The sequence below is a fragment of the Miscanthus floridulus genome, chromosome 2, assembly GCF_019320115.1.
Source record: "Miscanthus floridulus cultivar M001 chromosome 2, ASM1932011v1, whole genome shotgun sequence".
NCBI lineage: Eukaryota > Viridiplantae > Streptophyta > Magnoliopsida > Poales > Poaceae > Miscanthus > Miscanthus floridulus.
The window spans coordinates 93,574,673-93,592,047 of record NC_089581.1 but is presented as its reverse complement, the minus strand read 5'-3'; positions in this window follow the sequence as shown (position 1 = coordinate 93,592,047).

The window sequence follows — 17,375 nt, the reverse complement described above, 5'->3', positions numbered from 1 at the left end:
CTTGCTTAAGACCATGATGTAGATGTGGATGCTCATTATCTAGGTAGTGCCATAGCTATCACTCTTTTGTCCTCAGTAAGCATACGGGTGTTGAAGAGCGCTATCCTGGAGCAAGCGCCCAAGTTTTGATAATCTCATGGTTGTCATCTCCAATTAAGTTCTCTCTTAGGAGCCTAAGCCTGTACACAAGGTTGCTAGCCATTGAACGTTGCGCTACAAAGACTTTTATCCATGCCTTTGCTTGACCTTAGGCCCAAGTTTAGTTCCCTTGAATGCTTGCATGTGTCGTGGTTGTCCCGCTCCTATGGGGGAGGACCTTGCTCAAAAATCCTTGTCGAGCCTCATTGCTCCTTCTCCTACTGATGATCTGGTGCAACGCTAATCTCTATCTACCCCGGCTTTGGAACCTTTTCCTCGTAGATCATGTCGTTGCTTTCTCAACTGAATCCTTAGTCGGTGCCTTGGCTCTGTCCCTCGAATCTCCTTTGTTTTGTCTCCAACTCTTCCAAGTCTCTGGATGTTATCAGTCTTGATCTCATGTTGCTGCTCGGGAAGACCAAATCTCATGTTCATCTTTACCTGGTAATCACCTTGGTGGACACAAGGCATATGTGGAAATTATGCAAGAGTCCCCTGCTCAGTTGTCCTCGATAATTAGGCTATGTTCTCTTGCGTGGTGTTTTGATCTTCGGATCCCCTACATGTTGACTCCTAATCTTGTGACTACCTTTGTTTGCTATCCCTCCTTCGCATAGTGCTTGCTCCTATGCAACCCAATTTATGCCATGTGAGATTTCTTATAGGTTATATGTTCAGTAATGGTGCCACGATTAGCGATCTATGGTGCTGCGATGAAACCAAGAGCCTCCTGTGGGTGCACACACAAGGCTGTGCTGCTCGGCACGTGCTGGTATTGAGGTTTCTAGTCATGATCCATTGCAGAACTGCACCGATGTGTTATTTTCACATGAGCTCCTCCTTGGTTATCTCTCCTTATCTTGTCAAAAGATCTGTACATCGAACCGAATACAATGGGATTTCCTTCTGGAGTCGTCCAACGGTTAACCTTTGAAGAATAGGTCACTAACATGAATGTAACAGACTACAAGAGATGGTAGGCAAGTGACCCTCCTTAGCTGTCCCTGTAATGAAGTCGGTCATCTAGTGAGCAACTTAGGTCATTCCAGTTGGATCAAAAAAGATGCACAACACTTAAGGTTGAACAAGTTATCAGTCGGATGATAAATGGACTAGGATATTATGTGCTGTAATAGGTCACCTGGTATATATGAGTTCCTATCCAAGTTCTCAATCTTTAGGTGCATAAGGATCATGTAGACGAACCGACCTTCTTTGGTGTGACCCCTTTCTGCTGACTTCAATGGCGACCATATGTAGGCTTCGACCACAATTTTTATTATTATCAAGAGTGAAGATTTGGAACCTTTTTAGTGTTGAGGGACAACTGATTTGTTACCAGTAGGAAAGTTAGTCTTCAGTTAGGTAATGACTATTTGGTAACTACGAAGGCCAGATCTCACAGAACAATGTTGATCAAGGAAATAGCAAACCTGGCCCCGCAATGCAAGTGCTACTTCTTCTCCAAATGTGCTATCAAGTCAATTCCATCTTGGACAATCACGTATATAGTACAAGACGTTGTATCGGCTAGGTAGGAGCTAGCAAAAGCATGTCCCTAGTTTTAGTTAGCATCTTTGTGCCCCAAGGTGCCACTAACACATGTGTTCGGACTCTATTGGATGAAGAGCCAAAGGATATATAGGAATGGTTCCTTGTCAATGTAGAAATGCCCTACATGTGGAATAATGTTTTGTGCCCTGCAAAAATAGCCAACAAGTCCAATGCTTGTGCATAGTCAAGTTGGTGTCTAGAACGTGTAACAGAACCGACCAATTATACGAAATTAAGTAAGAAAATCATCTGCCAGAGCAGACGATTTAGCAAACTTAAGCCCGTATAACCTGGTAGTTCGTGAAATCACGAAGGATTTCAAACCAACTTCCATTCCAGCCAAGATCGTAATAAGTTTAGCGGTCACCATCACATATTACATAAAAGTTCACAATCTCAGATACATCAGAGTTTCAACATAGTTATTACAAAACAAGTTCGAATAAAAGTAGCGGAAGTCATTTGTTCAAATCACACACACACTCATGCAGAGTTCAAATATGGTGCCAGCGAATGATCATCTCCATATAAAAGCATTAGACGAGACGTAAGGAATGACCATGCCCATGGTCCTAAGCATCACCCATCGCAGGATAAAGGCAGTTGATACAATAGCCGTAATACATCTGCCCATCTGCAACAAGTGGGAATAAAACCCTGAGTACGAGAAGGTACTCAGCTAGACTTACCAACCTAACCGAAAATAAATGACACCAAGGATTATGAAGGGCTTTATAGTAGGGTAGCTGACTCATTCACAAAAAGAAGCATTTTTAGCTTTTCAAGAACCTTTCTAAAAGCATTATTGCCAAGTTAATTATTATTAACCTGTCGACTAGATTTGCACCTATACTAGAGTAAACATGTGATTAAGCAGATAATGATAACCAATGATCATTAAACAACTTCCATACTATCATATTCATTATAACTGTCCAAGTGTTCCATAAACATTTACTACGATGAAGTAACTCAAGTCAAGTGCTCACTATCTAGGAGCGATGGCGATTTGAATCGATTCCTAACCAGTTGGTGATTTATTCCTTACACAAACCTCACTCACCCGCTAAAGTGAGATATTGATCACCGAGTCAACTTTCTAGGTATCTCGAGTTTGCCAGGAACTACATGTACCCGGGGGCCGACCGACTGCACTTTGGTCTTATCATCTCGCCCCCATGTCCTACCACACCTGCTCCGGCATAGTGCGCTGCGGGCAATCTACTCAGCCCAAAAAATCTCCCAGCTTCGCGGTCGGAAGGTACTTTATCCGGCCAGCTAAATGTAAGGCATGCGTTCAACATGACTCGAGGCCCAACAACGGTCGGTCCTTAATCGACACAGACGGAAACACTACAGTCCAAAACTCTACAAGTCTCTGTCCAGTCTCAACTTCATTTAACACTTAGTTATACCATGACTTCATAGTCATCCAAGCAGATCTAGGTAACCACCTATAGCTCGCAGGTGACAGGGAATCACCCGACTTCTACCGGTCTAAGCCAGCTAAGCATTGACTCGATTGCGGATACCCGGGTAACAAGGATATAGTATAACAAAGGTAGACAAGGTATAATGCAGCAACGGTTGCAAACAACTCCTGAACGTAATGCATCAATTAAAGTAAAGCATTTAATTAAATCATTGCAAACCGGGAGAAAAATGCTCCGGGGCTTGCCTCTCTCGAAGGAGCTCGGACGGTGATCGGGGCACTCCGGAAGTTCCTCAACGTCCTCCTCGTCGGCTTCTAGCACTTCCTGCGGCTGCACCTCGAACTGCTCCTTGGGCTCCTCAGGTATGATGACTGGGTTCTCGGTTTGTGATCCTGTAAGATGCAATGTGCGTAAGTGCTTATGCAATCGGTGCATCGGATGAGATGAATACAATGAATATGTTTGAATGCAAGGTAGTCAACATCATCCAAGAAAACATACTACAAGCACATGTCATCTACTACATTCTCTTCTACTACTAATATGTTAAGTTAACACATCTTATTAAATGCTTCAAAGATACACCAAAGCGAACATTATTAACTAACTTGCATTTGAGAGGATTATTTTATTTCATTTTAAACTAGGGCTACAACAGCAACCTATATTTCTGGTGCTTATAAAAATCTAAGAAAATTACAGTAGCATAGTACTACTTTAAGTAGACTACCATAAAATTTTCATGGCATTTGGATAAGTAAAATAGTCTACACAAAAATGACAAGGCATAAGTGCTTAAAAAGGCATAAATAGGAAACCTTAGTTAAAAGTGTCAAGCAACAGATTTCTCATTTTTCCTAGTATCACTCTAGCATAAGAATAGCACTCACCAAGTTTTACCTTTACTGGATCTATAGAAAAATTATGAAAATTCACACAAGTATTAATCAATGATAAAAGGAAAATCTATAATTCAAAAACTACACATGCACTAGCTCTGAAATTTTAACCAGAGCTTCTACTACGCAAGACTAGCATACCCACAAAATTTCATAATTTTTGGACCACAGAAACTCAAGATAAAATTTCAACAAGTTAGCATGCATCTAAAAACACATTTCAAAGTCCTATTTAATGCATCCAAAATTTCTAAAACCTGTGCTCATCTAATATTTTTATTAAATACTAGACATTACCAGGAACTCAACAAAATTGGAACCATAACATTTGGATCTACCAAACTTGATTTACACATTTTTGAATCATGCACACAAATCTATGAAAAACAAAATAACAAAACAAAAAGGAAAACCTAATCAGCTACTGGGCCAGCCCGATCGGATTAGGCGGCCCATGACTGCGCGCGCACACAGCTCAGAACAGCGTAGCCTAGCTCCGGTTCCCTCGCAGTAGCGGTGGCTGACAAAAGGGGCCCGCGTGTCAGCGACCGAAAAGCAGAGCATGGTGACGAATGGCGACGAAACGACGCCATCTCGTCGGCGGCGATTTCTCTGGTGGAACCGAGGGCGACGGCGTGCCCACCTCGGCCTCCCGCATCCATAGCACTCCTAAAACTAGACTCTAGTGGACTCTAGGGACGTCGGCCATGGCCCACGGTGGCTCGGCCATGGCGCACGGTGGTGCTCCGGCGAACCCCGGCGGTTGGTGGCCATACAAGGCGCGCGTAAGCTTTCGGTGAACAAGACAGACCTTCCTACGCTACGGCTAACAACTACGGTGAAGCGGTCAGGCGGGACCACATGAGATCACCGGTGACGACCATGGCGGCCATGCCACGGTGGTGCATGGTTCGGCAATGCCGCTCACCTACAGCTTGGCTGGCTCCGTGAGGGCGCTGACGAGGTCTGTGAGGCGATGGCGGAGCTACGGGTTGGATTGTGGTGGCTGTGGCGCCGCGGCGAGCTCGAGTGAGCTTGTCGGAGCTGATGACGTTGGCGGTGCACTGCGGCTGTGAATGGGGAAGGCAACGGAGGGGTGAATGAGGGCAGAGCGCGTGCGGAGGGCAGCAGGGCGCGCTCCTCTCCAAGCCAGCCAGCGCGCTGCGTGGTCAGGGCGAGCCGAGCACGTGGCAGACACGCGGCGGCTGCCATCTGACCTTGGTCGGCCATGAATGGTCTGAATCCAAAACACTGTAGTGTGATTCAGAGAACAAGGAACTGACTGACAGCGCCAAATGGTGATGCTCTATCTCCTAATCCGTTGATCGTTAGCGAAAGAAATCAAAACAAAAGTTGTACACCTACATGTCAGCTACAAAACTCATTTAGAGATCAATGTCTAATTCACAAAGGACAGAGAGTAAAATCATGCCAAAGTCGTGTTCAAGAAACTGAAAAATGGAGTTTGTACTTAGAAAATTTCTAAGTGTTGAACCCAACCTACATTTTCATGACTTGGTCACAAAATAACTTTTGTTCCTTATATAATTTGCTACAATTTTGTTTTAGGTTGCTTAGACATGCAAACATTCTAAGTGGTACTTTTTGAACAGTCAAACCAAAGAGTCCTAGGGTCAAAACAAGTCAACCCATGACTTGGAAACTTAATTAGGCAAAATGATCAACATGAACATTGTTCCTAATGACTTTCTAAGCATAGCTAAGATGTTTAACAATATATTTAGCCATACCACACATTGGTCATACAATAATCAAGCACTGAATGTACTGAAACGATGAAAAACAATTGAAATGATACTTTTGTTTCATAGTCATGTTTCACATGTTTCATGATCTTGTTGCATTACAATAACTAGCTAGGTTCCACTAAAGTGAGTTGCACATGTTGCACTTGGGTGTTGCACACTCTTTAATTCACAAAAACAACACTCATGAAATATACAGTATGTTGCAATGTTTCGATAACATGTTTCATGTGATATATGCTCATGAATGGATGAATGATGCTCATGTCCATGAAATGCAAGTGCAATTAGGCAAGACTAACACCAGGGGTGTTACAGCCCTCCCCCCTTATAAAAATCTCATCCCGAGATTTGGGTTACGAGCCATTTGTTATAAAATTCTTCATAAGCTTTTTGTAGATACTCTCCTGTTTCCCAAGTTGCATCTCCCTCATCATGATGATCCCACTGTATCTTGTATGTTTTCACCACACTATTCTGAGTAGCACATTCCTTAGTGTCTAACACCCAGACTGGTTGCTCACGATACACCAAATCTGATTTGAGTTGGATACCTCGAGGTTCTATTCTTTCCTCTAGAACACGCAAACATTTCTTGAGATGTGATACATGGAAAACTAGGAAAACGGTACTCATTGTTTCAGGTAACTCTAACTTGTAGGCTATCGGACCTCTTTGTTCCAAGATCTTGTATGGTCCTACGAATCTCGCGGCAAGCTTTCTTCGGACTCCAAACCTTTTCTTCTTCATTGGCGTGACTTTCAGATAAACATAGTCACCAACTTCAAATACAAGGGGTCTCCTTCTTCTGTCTGCATAGCTTTTCTGACGTGATTGGGCTGCTTTCATATTCTGCTGAATAATATGAACTTTCTTCTCGGCTTCTTCTACAAAGTCAATGCCATAATACCTTCTATCTCCAGGCTCGACCCAATTCAACGGTGTTCTACATTTTCTGCCATATAAAGCTTCGAATGGGGCCATCTTGATGCTTTCTTGATAACTATTATTATAAGAAAACTTAGCTAATGGTAACCATGACTCCCATGATCCCTTAGAAGACAATACACAGGCTCTTAACATATCTTCCAAAACAACATTTACTCGTTCAGTCTGACCATCTGTCTGAGGATGATAAGCGGTACTGCGAATCAAACTAGTTCCTAAGCCTTTGTGTAAATGTTCCCAAAAGTGAGCCATGAACTATGAGCCTCTATTAGATACTATGGTCTTTGGTATACCATGCAACCTCACAATTTCTGCGATATACTTCTCGGCATATTGAGGTGGTCGATAATCTGTTTTGGCAGGCAAGAAATGAGCGGTCTTGGTAAGACGGTCCACAATTACCCAAATCGAATCATGTCCTTTTTGAGTCGTGGGCAAACCCGTGATAAAATCCATACTTATATCATCCCACTTCCAACTAGGGACTGATAAGGGTTACAACATACGGGCAGGTTTCATGTGAATGGCTTTCACTCGACAACATGTGTCACATCTGACAACATATGCTGTAATTTCTTTCTTCATTTTGGTCCACCAATAACGAGATCTTAGTTCTTCATACATCTTACTACTTCCAGGATGGATAGATAGCTTAGAAAGGTGAGCTTCATCCATGAGTTTATTCCTAAGCTCTCGATCCTTGGGAACCACAAGATGGTCGTCAAACCACAACACGCCCTGTTCATCCACTTTAAAGTGTTGAGATGGCTTTTCTTTTATTTTCTCTTTGATGTGGAATATCCCCTTGTCTGTTTTCTGGCCTCCTATTATCTTACTCTCCAAAGAGCAACTAATCTGAATACTATGTAACACAGCAGGATGCATTAGATCGAACCCATCTTCAAGTAATGGCTGCACATTCAAGTAATGTGACTTTCTGCTCAAAGCATCTGCCACTACATTGGCTTTTCCAGGATGATATTGCACATTCAAGTTGTAATCCTTGATCAATTCCAACCATCTGCGCTATCTCATGTTTAGCTCTGGTTGGGTAAAGATGTACTTAAGACTCTTGTGATCTGTGAAAATGTTGCACACATTACCAAGTAGATAATGTCTCCAAATTTTTAGGGCGTGCACAACTGTAGCAAGTTCAAGATCATGTGTTGGATAGTTGACCTCGTGCTTTCTCAATTGACGTGATGCATAAGCAATGACTCTCCTTTCTTGCATAAGAACACAGCCCAATCTAGTCTTCGATGCGTCGCAAAACACATCAAAGGGTTTCTCGATATCTGGTTGTGCTAGAACAGGAGCAGTGGTCAACAGTTTCCGCAAAGTGTGGAAAGCTGCTTCACACTCCTCTGTCCACACAAACTTGTGATCCTTCTGTAGGAGACTTGTCATCAGTTTGGCGATCTTTGAAAAGTCTGGTATAAAGCGACGGTAATAACCGGCTAATCCTAAGAAACTTCTAATCTCAGGAATTGTGGTCGGTGCTTTCCAATTCATAACTTCTTGCACCTTACTTGGATCGACTGAAACTCCATTCTCTGACAGAATGCGACCAAGGAAAGGAACTTCCTTCAACCAGAATTCGCATTTGCTAAACTTAGCATACAGTTGATGATCCCTAAGTCTGGTCAAGACAGTTCTCAGATGCTCTTCATGCTCTTTCTTGTTCTCGGAGTACACCAGAATGTCATCAATGAACACTACCACAAACTTATCCAATTCTAGCATGAAAACTGTATTCATCAAAAACATAAAGTATGCAGGAGCATTTGTCAAGCCAAATGACATGACAAGATACTCATACAACCCGTATCTGGTGGAAAATGCAGTTTTCGGTATATCCTGTGGCCTAATCTTGATCTGATGATAACCGGATCTCAAATCTATTTTTGAGAACACCTTGGCCTTGGCTAATTGGTCAAACAGAACATCAATATGAGGCAAGGGATACTTATTATTGATGGTCACAGCGTTGAGTGGCCTGTAATCTACGCACATTCGCAACGTGCCCTCTTTCTTTTTCTTCACAAACAAGGCGGGACATCCCCATTCAGACTTGCTTGGCCGAATAAACACCTTTTTTGATAAATCTTCTAATTGCTTCTTCAGCTCAGCTAACTCATCTGGAGGCATCCGATAGGGTCTCCTTGAAATCGGAGCTATTTCGGGGACTAACTCAATTCCAAACTCAATCTCCCTATCCAGCGGAAGACCAGGTAGCTCATCTGGGAATACATCCGGAAATTCACACACTATCGGAATCTGATGAATAGGAATGACTGCCGTAGCACATGTAACACTTATAAGGTCTGTTCTCCGAGGCAATGGTACTTGGAAAGTACCCTCACCCAGGGGATCCTTAAGGGTAAGTACTCGACTTCCAGTATCTATGACTGCTCCCCAATCCTTCATCCAATTCATCCCTATAATGACATCCAAAACTAATCCAGGCATAACTATCAAGTTCACTCAGAACTTCCTGCTACCTAATTCAAGGGTTGCCCCTCGAAACCATCTGGTTGGTCAAAACATCAGCCCCTGCTGAACTTATACGGTACCCATAACCCAATTCTGTGCATAGTTGTCCATGTTTCTGTGCAAATGCTTGACTCATAAAAGAATGCGATGATCCAGAATCAAATAGAACAACTGCAGGGTTTTCGTTGACAGGAAACTTACTAGCAGTGACGGGCTCTCCCTCTGGAATTTCATCCACTATCGTACTATGCACTCTAGCATTATAAGTCTGCTGCTTCTTCTTGGGCGGGTACGAACAAAACCTTGAAAAATGGCCGGGTTGATCACAGTTATAGCAGGGTCCTCTCACTGTCCCGGCAGATCCCACAGCTCCCTTGGAACTGCCTTGTACCGTAGTTGCGGCTGCTTTGTTGGGCTATACTGCCATCTTATACGGCTTCTAAGGTCCACAGAAATTCTGACTTCTTTGCTGAGGTGGCCTGAACCTAGCGCCAGGTGCCGATGGGTGATAAGGAGGATGACCTCCCATAGGTGCTCTAGCTTGGGATGGACCACCTTCAAAGGCTCTCTTGCGTGTCTTGGCTGCGGTGCTGGCGTTGTTATTCTTCTCCTGCTTCAGACAGTCGCTTATGAAGTCATTGAACCTAACGCGGTTGTTGGTACCAACATGCTTCATCATTTTTGGATTGAGTCCCCTCTTGAAACTGGCTATTCTTTTAGTATCTGTGTCAACCATGTCGGGAGCACAGCGACAAAAGTTGTTGAAGGCATGCAGATATTGTGTCACGGTCTTGGTGCCCTGGTTCAATGCCAGAAACTCTCCCAACTTCATCTCGGTCAGCCCGGGTGGAATGTAGACTCCTCGGAAGGCCTCAGCAAACTCTCTCCAAGAAATCTGAGCATTTGGAGGGAAGGTGGTGTGATGGTGCTTCCACCACATTCCCGCTGGTCCTTGCAACTGAAGTGCAGCATACTCTGTTTTCAGAACCTCAGTCATCCTCAACACACGGAATTTATCTTCCATCGTGTTGATCCATTCCTCAGCATCGAGTGGCTCTGTTGCTTCCTTGAATACTGGTGGCCTGGTGTCCATGAAATCTTTGAAGCTGCTATATTGGTTCACTCCCATGCCGCCACCTTGATTGTTACCACGTTGAACGTTGTTGGCGATGGTACGCAGAAAATCCTCCATGTTCTTCTAGGATTGTTCCGCGTTGCGCTGACTCCCGAGCAGCTATGCGAGGAATATCTCGGGGGTAAACGAGAGAGGAGGTGGCAAATGGGGTTCATGGGGAGGTTCATTGTTGTTGCCGTGGTTTCCACCACCACCACCAGTCCCCGCACCGTTAGCACCGGTCTCAGCGGCCTCATACGTGGTTCGACGAGTGTTTGTCATCTGCATATTTCAGCAACAAGTAATGATTGAGTGAAGCTGTAATAATTGCGAGTGAAGGAAAAATTATGCCGTACTGAATTTACTGGAGAGAATAAATTCATACAATAAAACAGAGGCACAACAATCGCATCCCAATTAAAACAACAACACTTAATCAAATTACTTCAACGGCAAACATCGCGTCCATACAATCAAATTGCCAGCATACATACACTGGACTTTTTATGCGTTCAGATATCGCATTCGAAAATCAAGTTCCAACCACATGCCAAGTCTCATACATTCGAAGCAACATACAATAGGTTACATGCCAACAAAAGAAAGGTCATCGCGACAGGACCTAGATACTAGCGCAAGGCAACTAGCCTACTCCTCGGGGCCATCGTCAGGATTGGAGACGTCACCATCGCCTCCAAGTGAAACTACAGGCTCGTCCTGGTTGTCGTCGTCGATGTCCATGCCAGCGGCGTCTGGTGGAGCATATGGGCCAACCCCATTGTAGAGCACGTGAAACTCCTCGTGCAGGTTGCCGTTGTATTCCTCTAGCTCATCGACCCTCTGCAACAGAAGGTCCCTCTCATCCTAGGCTTCATTCCTTTCCTAAACCAACTGTCTAATCATGCGGTCTGCATTGTTGTTGGCTTGAGTCAACGTATGCACCCGTTGCATAGCTCTATCACCTCTCTCAACTGCCTGATCTCGCTGTAAGTTCATATCAGCCAACTGCTCCTGCAAACTAGCTATAGCACGTGCCTGTCTCTTCTTCTGCTTTCTACCCTTGAGCTTATCCTCACCACGCAATCCAGTCAAAGTCCAGTAGGTACTCTCGAGACCCTCATACGCTCTGATGGCGGTGAACATAGCACTCATTGCCTAGTTGTCGCTAGCCTGTCCTTCAGCTGGACCTCTGACCAATGCACTTCCCCGAGGCTGAACCCAAATGGCATCATGAGGATCATCCCTAGGAAAAGTGCTAGCTAGAGCTGCTGCAAGCTCACTGGGAAATCTGCTCATAATGTCCCTGATGACACGGAAGGTTGCTCCCTCTACACCCTCAGCTGGAGTGCGACCCTCAAACTCCAAATGCCAACCATCCCAATCTGGAGCATCACCGAGAGCAGGAACCGTGATCTCCACCACTGCGAGTCCATCCTCTGCTAACTGGCTCTCATTCCAAGAGTACACCGGCTCTTGACCCTCTTGGTACCCCACATCATGGAGCACTCTCCAAAGCAAGGTCGGCATGCCAAACTTGCTCAAGAAGGTGTCTGTGGTGCGGTGCTCCCTCAGGGCCAACGGACATCGAGGTGCTCTTCCTCTGGTGGACTTACGGGCGGTCTGCTTCGTGTGGGCCATCTATAGCAAAAGTTCTTTTATTACCTCAGGGAAACATATTTTAGGTGATACAACTTTTATCAAAATGAGATAATCAACTTATAAGGGGAGGAATGCATGACATGAATGAAATGCACAAGTAACATGATGTATGTACGTGCCGTACGTTCTCACAAACTTATGAAATAAATAATTTCTAATGACGAATTCGGTGGCATACAAACTATCTCTCAAATACATAGCTAATACGTTCTACACGATAGCGTTGTTATGTACCTACAGAAGATTCATTTCGGCCCAATTCCCAATGAATGCATAAAAGCAGTAAAATTTTATCTACACGCTCTACACGAATCCCCAGATACGTGTACAACGGTAGTAACTACCCGAACCATCATCCTATTGACGGCATCGCCTCAACAGACGGAAGACCCATACATGAGATACCTTTGTAAAACACATGTAGAACATGTAATTACTCCAGCATCATATAAGCATTCACCCTAGATCGGCGGTGTATCCGATCATGCTCTCACAACTCACACTTACCGAGGCATAGAGGCAAATGATCCATACATTACCACTCAAACAAGTGGCACTCATACAATAGCACGCCGTATGAGCGACGAAAGAGAAATATGATGCAAGAACCCCAAGTCAGTACTTAATTAAGCCACCTAGAGTCCTTAACTAGGCATAGAGGATATGACCATTGGCACACTTTATATTTTGAAATTCACATTTTCCAAATGCCTTTTTGTTTTAAATACACTTGTGAAACAGTAACACGCTAAACCATGCTCTGATACCAGCTATAACAGAACCGACCAATTATACAAAATTAAGTAAGAAAATCATCCGCCAGAGCAGATGATTTAGCAAACTTAAGCCCGTATAACCCGGTAGTTCGTGAAATCACGAAGTATTTCAAACCAACTTCCATTCCAGCCAAGATCGTAATAAGTTTAGCGGTCACCATGACATATTACATAAAAGTTCGCAATCTCAGATACATCAGCGTTTCAACATAGTTATTACAAAACAAGTTCGAATAAAAGTAGCGGAAGTCATTTGTTCAAATCACACACACACTCACGCGGAGTTCAAATATAGTGCCAGCGAATGATCATCTCCATACAAAAGCATCAGACGAGACGTAAGGAATGACCATGCCCATGGTCCTAAGCATCACCCATCGTAGGATAAAGGCAGTTGATACAGTAGCTGTAATACATCTGCCCATCTACAACAAGTGGGAATAAAACCCTGAGTACGAGAAGGTACTCAGCTAGACTTACCCAACATAACCGAAAATAAATGACACCAAGGATTATGAAGGGCTTTATAGTAGGGTAGCTGACTCATTCGCAAAAAGAAGCATTTTTAGCTTTTCAAGAACCTTTCTAAAAGCATTATTGCCAAGTTAATTATTATTAACCTGTCGACTAGATTTGCACCTATACTAGAGTAAACATGTGATTAAGCAGATAATGATAACCAATGATCATTAAACAACTTCCATACTGTCATATTCATTATAACTGTCCAAGTGTTCCATAAACATTTACTACGATGAAGTAACTCAAGTCAAGTGCTCACTATCCAGGAGCGATGGTGATTTGAATCGATTCCTAACCAGCTGGTGATTTATTCCTTACACAAACCTCACTCACCCGCTAAAGTGAGATATTGATCACCGAGTCAACTTTCCAGGAATCTCGAGTTTGCCAGGAACCACATGTACCCGGGGGCCGACCGACTGCACTTTGGTCTTATCATCTCACCCCCGTGTCCTACCACACCTGCTCCAGCACAGTGCGCTGCGGGCAATCTACTCAGCCCGAAAAATCTCCCAGCTTTGCGGTTGGAAGGTACTTTATCCGGCTAGCTAAATGTAAGGCATGCGTTCAACATGACTCGAGGCCCAACAACGGTCGGTCCTTAATCGACACAGACGGAAACATTACAGTCCAAAACTCTGCAAGTCTCCATCTGGTCTCAACTTCATTTAACACTTAGTTATACCATGACTTCATAGTCATCCAAGCAGATCCAGGTAACCACCTATAGCTCGCAGGTGATAGGGAATCACCCGACTTCTATCGGTCTAAGCCAGCTAAGCATTGACTCGACTGTGGATACCCGGGTAACAAGGATATAGTATAACAAAGGTAGACAAGGTATAATGCAGCAACGGTTGCAAACAACTCCTAAACGTAATGCATCAATTAAAGTAAAGCATTTAATTAAATCATTGTAAACCGGGAGAAAAATGCTCCGGGGCTTGCCTCTCTCGAAGGAGCTCGGACGGTTATCGGGGCACTCCGGAAGTTCCTCAACGTCCTCCTCGTCGGCTTCTGGCACTTCCTGCGGCTGCACCTTGAACTGCTCCTCGGGCTCCTCGGGTATGACGATTGGGTTCTCGGTTTGCGATCCTGTATGATGCAATGTGCGTAAGTGCTTATGCAATCAGTGCATCGAATGAGATGAATACAATGAATATGTTTGAATGCAAGGTAGTCAACATCATCCAAGAAAACATACTACAAGCACATGTCATCTACTACATTCTCTTCTACTACTAATATGTTAAGTTAACACATCTTATTAAATGCTTCAAAGATACACCAAAGCGAACATTATTAACTAACTTGCATTTAAGAGGATTATTTTATTTCATTTTAAACTAGGGCTACAACAGCAACCTATATTTCTGATGCTTATAAAAATCTAAGAAAATTACAGTAGCATAGTACTACTTTAAGTAGACTACCATAAAATTTTCATGGCATTTGGATAAGTAAAATAGTCTACACAAAAATGATAAGGCATAAGTGCTTAAAAAGGCATAAATAGGAAACCTTAGTTAAAAGTGTCAAGCAACAGATTTCTCATTTTTCCTAGTATCACTCTAGCATAAGAATAGCACTCACCAAGTTTTACCTTTACTAGATCTATAGAAAAATTATGAAAATTCACACAAGTATTAATCAATGATAAAAGGAAAATCTATAATTCAAAAACTACACATGCACTAGCTCTGAAATTTTAACCAGAGCTTCTACTAAGCAAGACTAGCATACCCACAAAATTTCATAATTTTTGTACCACAGAAACTCAAGATAAAATTTCAACAAGTTAGCATGCATCTAAAAACACATTTCAAAGTCCTATTTAATTCATCCAAAATTTCTAAAACCTATGCTCATCTAATATTTTTATTAAATACTAGACATTACCAGGAACTCAACAAAATTGGAACCATAACATTTGGATCTACCAAACTTGATTTACACATTTTTGAATCGTGCACACAAATCTGTGAAAAACAAAATAACAAAACAAAAAGGAAAACCTAATCAGCTACTGGGCCAGCCCGATCGGATTAGGCGACCCACGACTGCGCGCGCACACAGCCCAGAACGGCGCAGCCCAGCTCTAGTTCCCTCGCAGTAGCAGCGGCTGACAAAAGGGGCCCGCGCGTCAGCGACCGAAAAGCAGAGCATGGTGACGAATGGCGCGGAAACGACGCCATCTCGTCGGCGGCGATTTCTCCGGTGGAACTGAGGGCGACGGCGTGCCCACCTCGGCCTCCCGCATCCATAGCACTCCTAAAACTAGACTCTAGTGGACTCCAGGGACGTTGGCCATGGCCCACGGTGGCTCGGCCATGGCGCACGGTGGTGCTCCGGTGAACCCCGGTGGTTGGTGACCATACAAGGCGCGCGTAAGCTTTCGGTGAACAAGACGAACCTTCCTACGATACGGCTAACAGCTACGATGAAGCGGTTAGGCGGGACCGCGTGAGATCACCGGCGGCGACCATGGCGGCCATGCCGCGGTGGTGCATGGTTCGGCAATGCCGCTCACCTACAGCTTGGCTGGCTCCGTGAGGGCGCTGACGAGGTCCGTGAGGCGATGGCGGAGCTACGGGTTGGATGGTGGTGGCTGTGGCGCCGCGGTGAGCTCGAGCGAGCTCGTCGGAGCTGATGGCGTCGGTGGTGCACTACGGCTGTGAATGGGGAAGGCAACGGAGGGGTGAATGAGGGCAGAGCACGTGCGGAGGGCAGCAGGGCGCGCTCCTCTTCAAGCCAGCTAGCGCGCTGCGTGGTCAGGGCGAGCCGAGCACATGGCGGACACGCGGCGGCCGCCATCTGACCTTGGTCGGCCATGAACGGTCTGAATCCGAAACACTGTAGCGTGATTCAGAGAACAAGGAACTGACTGACAGCGCCAAATAGTGATGCTCTATCTCCTAATCCATTGATCGTTAGCGAAAGAAATCAAAACAAAAGTTGTACACCTACATGCCAGCTACAAAACTCATTTAGAGATCAATGTCTAATTCGCAAAGGACAGAGAGTAAAATCATGCCAAAGTCGTGTTCAAGAAACTGAAAAATGGAGTTTGTACTTAGAAAATTTCTAAGTGTTGAACCCAACCAAATTTCTGACTTGTGGGACCATTTAGAGCATGTTGTGCACATTTTCATGACTTGGTCACAAAATAACTTTTGTTCCTTATATAATTTGCTACAACTTTGTTTTAGGTTGCTCAGACATGCAAACATTCTAAGTGGTACTTTTTGAACAGTCAAACCAAAGAGTCCTAGTGTCAAAACAAGTCAACCCATGACTTGGAAACTTAATTAGGCAAAATGATCAACATGAACATTGTTCCTAATGACTTTCTAAGCATAGCTAAGATGTTTAACAATATATTTAGCCATACCACACATTGGTCATACAATAATCAAGCACTGAATGTACTGAAACGATGAAAAACAATTGAAATGATACTTTCGTTTCATAGTCATGTTTCACATGTTTCATGATCTTGTTGCATTACAATAACTAGCTAGGTTCCACTAAAGTGAGTTGCACATGTTGCACTTGGGTGTTGCACACTCTTTAATTCACAAAAACAACACTCATGAAATATACAGTACGTTGCAATGTTTCGATAACATGTTTCATGTGATATATGCTCATGAATGGATGAATGATGCTCATGTCCATGAAATGCAAGTGCAATTAGGCAAGACTAACACCAGGGGTGTTACAGAATGATGGTTGAAGTGTTACCAGAGAAGCATGTGAGGAAAGCTCTAGCCTCCATCCTCAGCTAGAGAAAGACTGCTACTGCTATGAGAAAGGTTAGAGAGTGCCAAACACACACCTCAACGTGTGGAGCGAAGAAAAGGGAGGACACGAAATCTGTCCAGATTTTGTGGCACTAAACCGGTTATCTTCAAGCCAGTGGTTAGTGACTCAAACGAAGTTGGATTGACCCCAAACTTGGTGATCTCATTCCTTGCTTAGGGTCCTTCAATGTCTTAAGTTTGTTTGAGTATTGGTTGAGTAAAACATCGAATTTGAGAGATATCTTGTCGGCTCGGTTTGCTACCATTTCA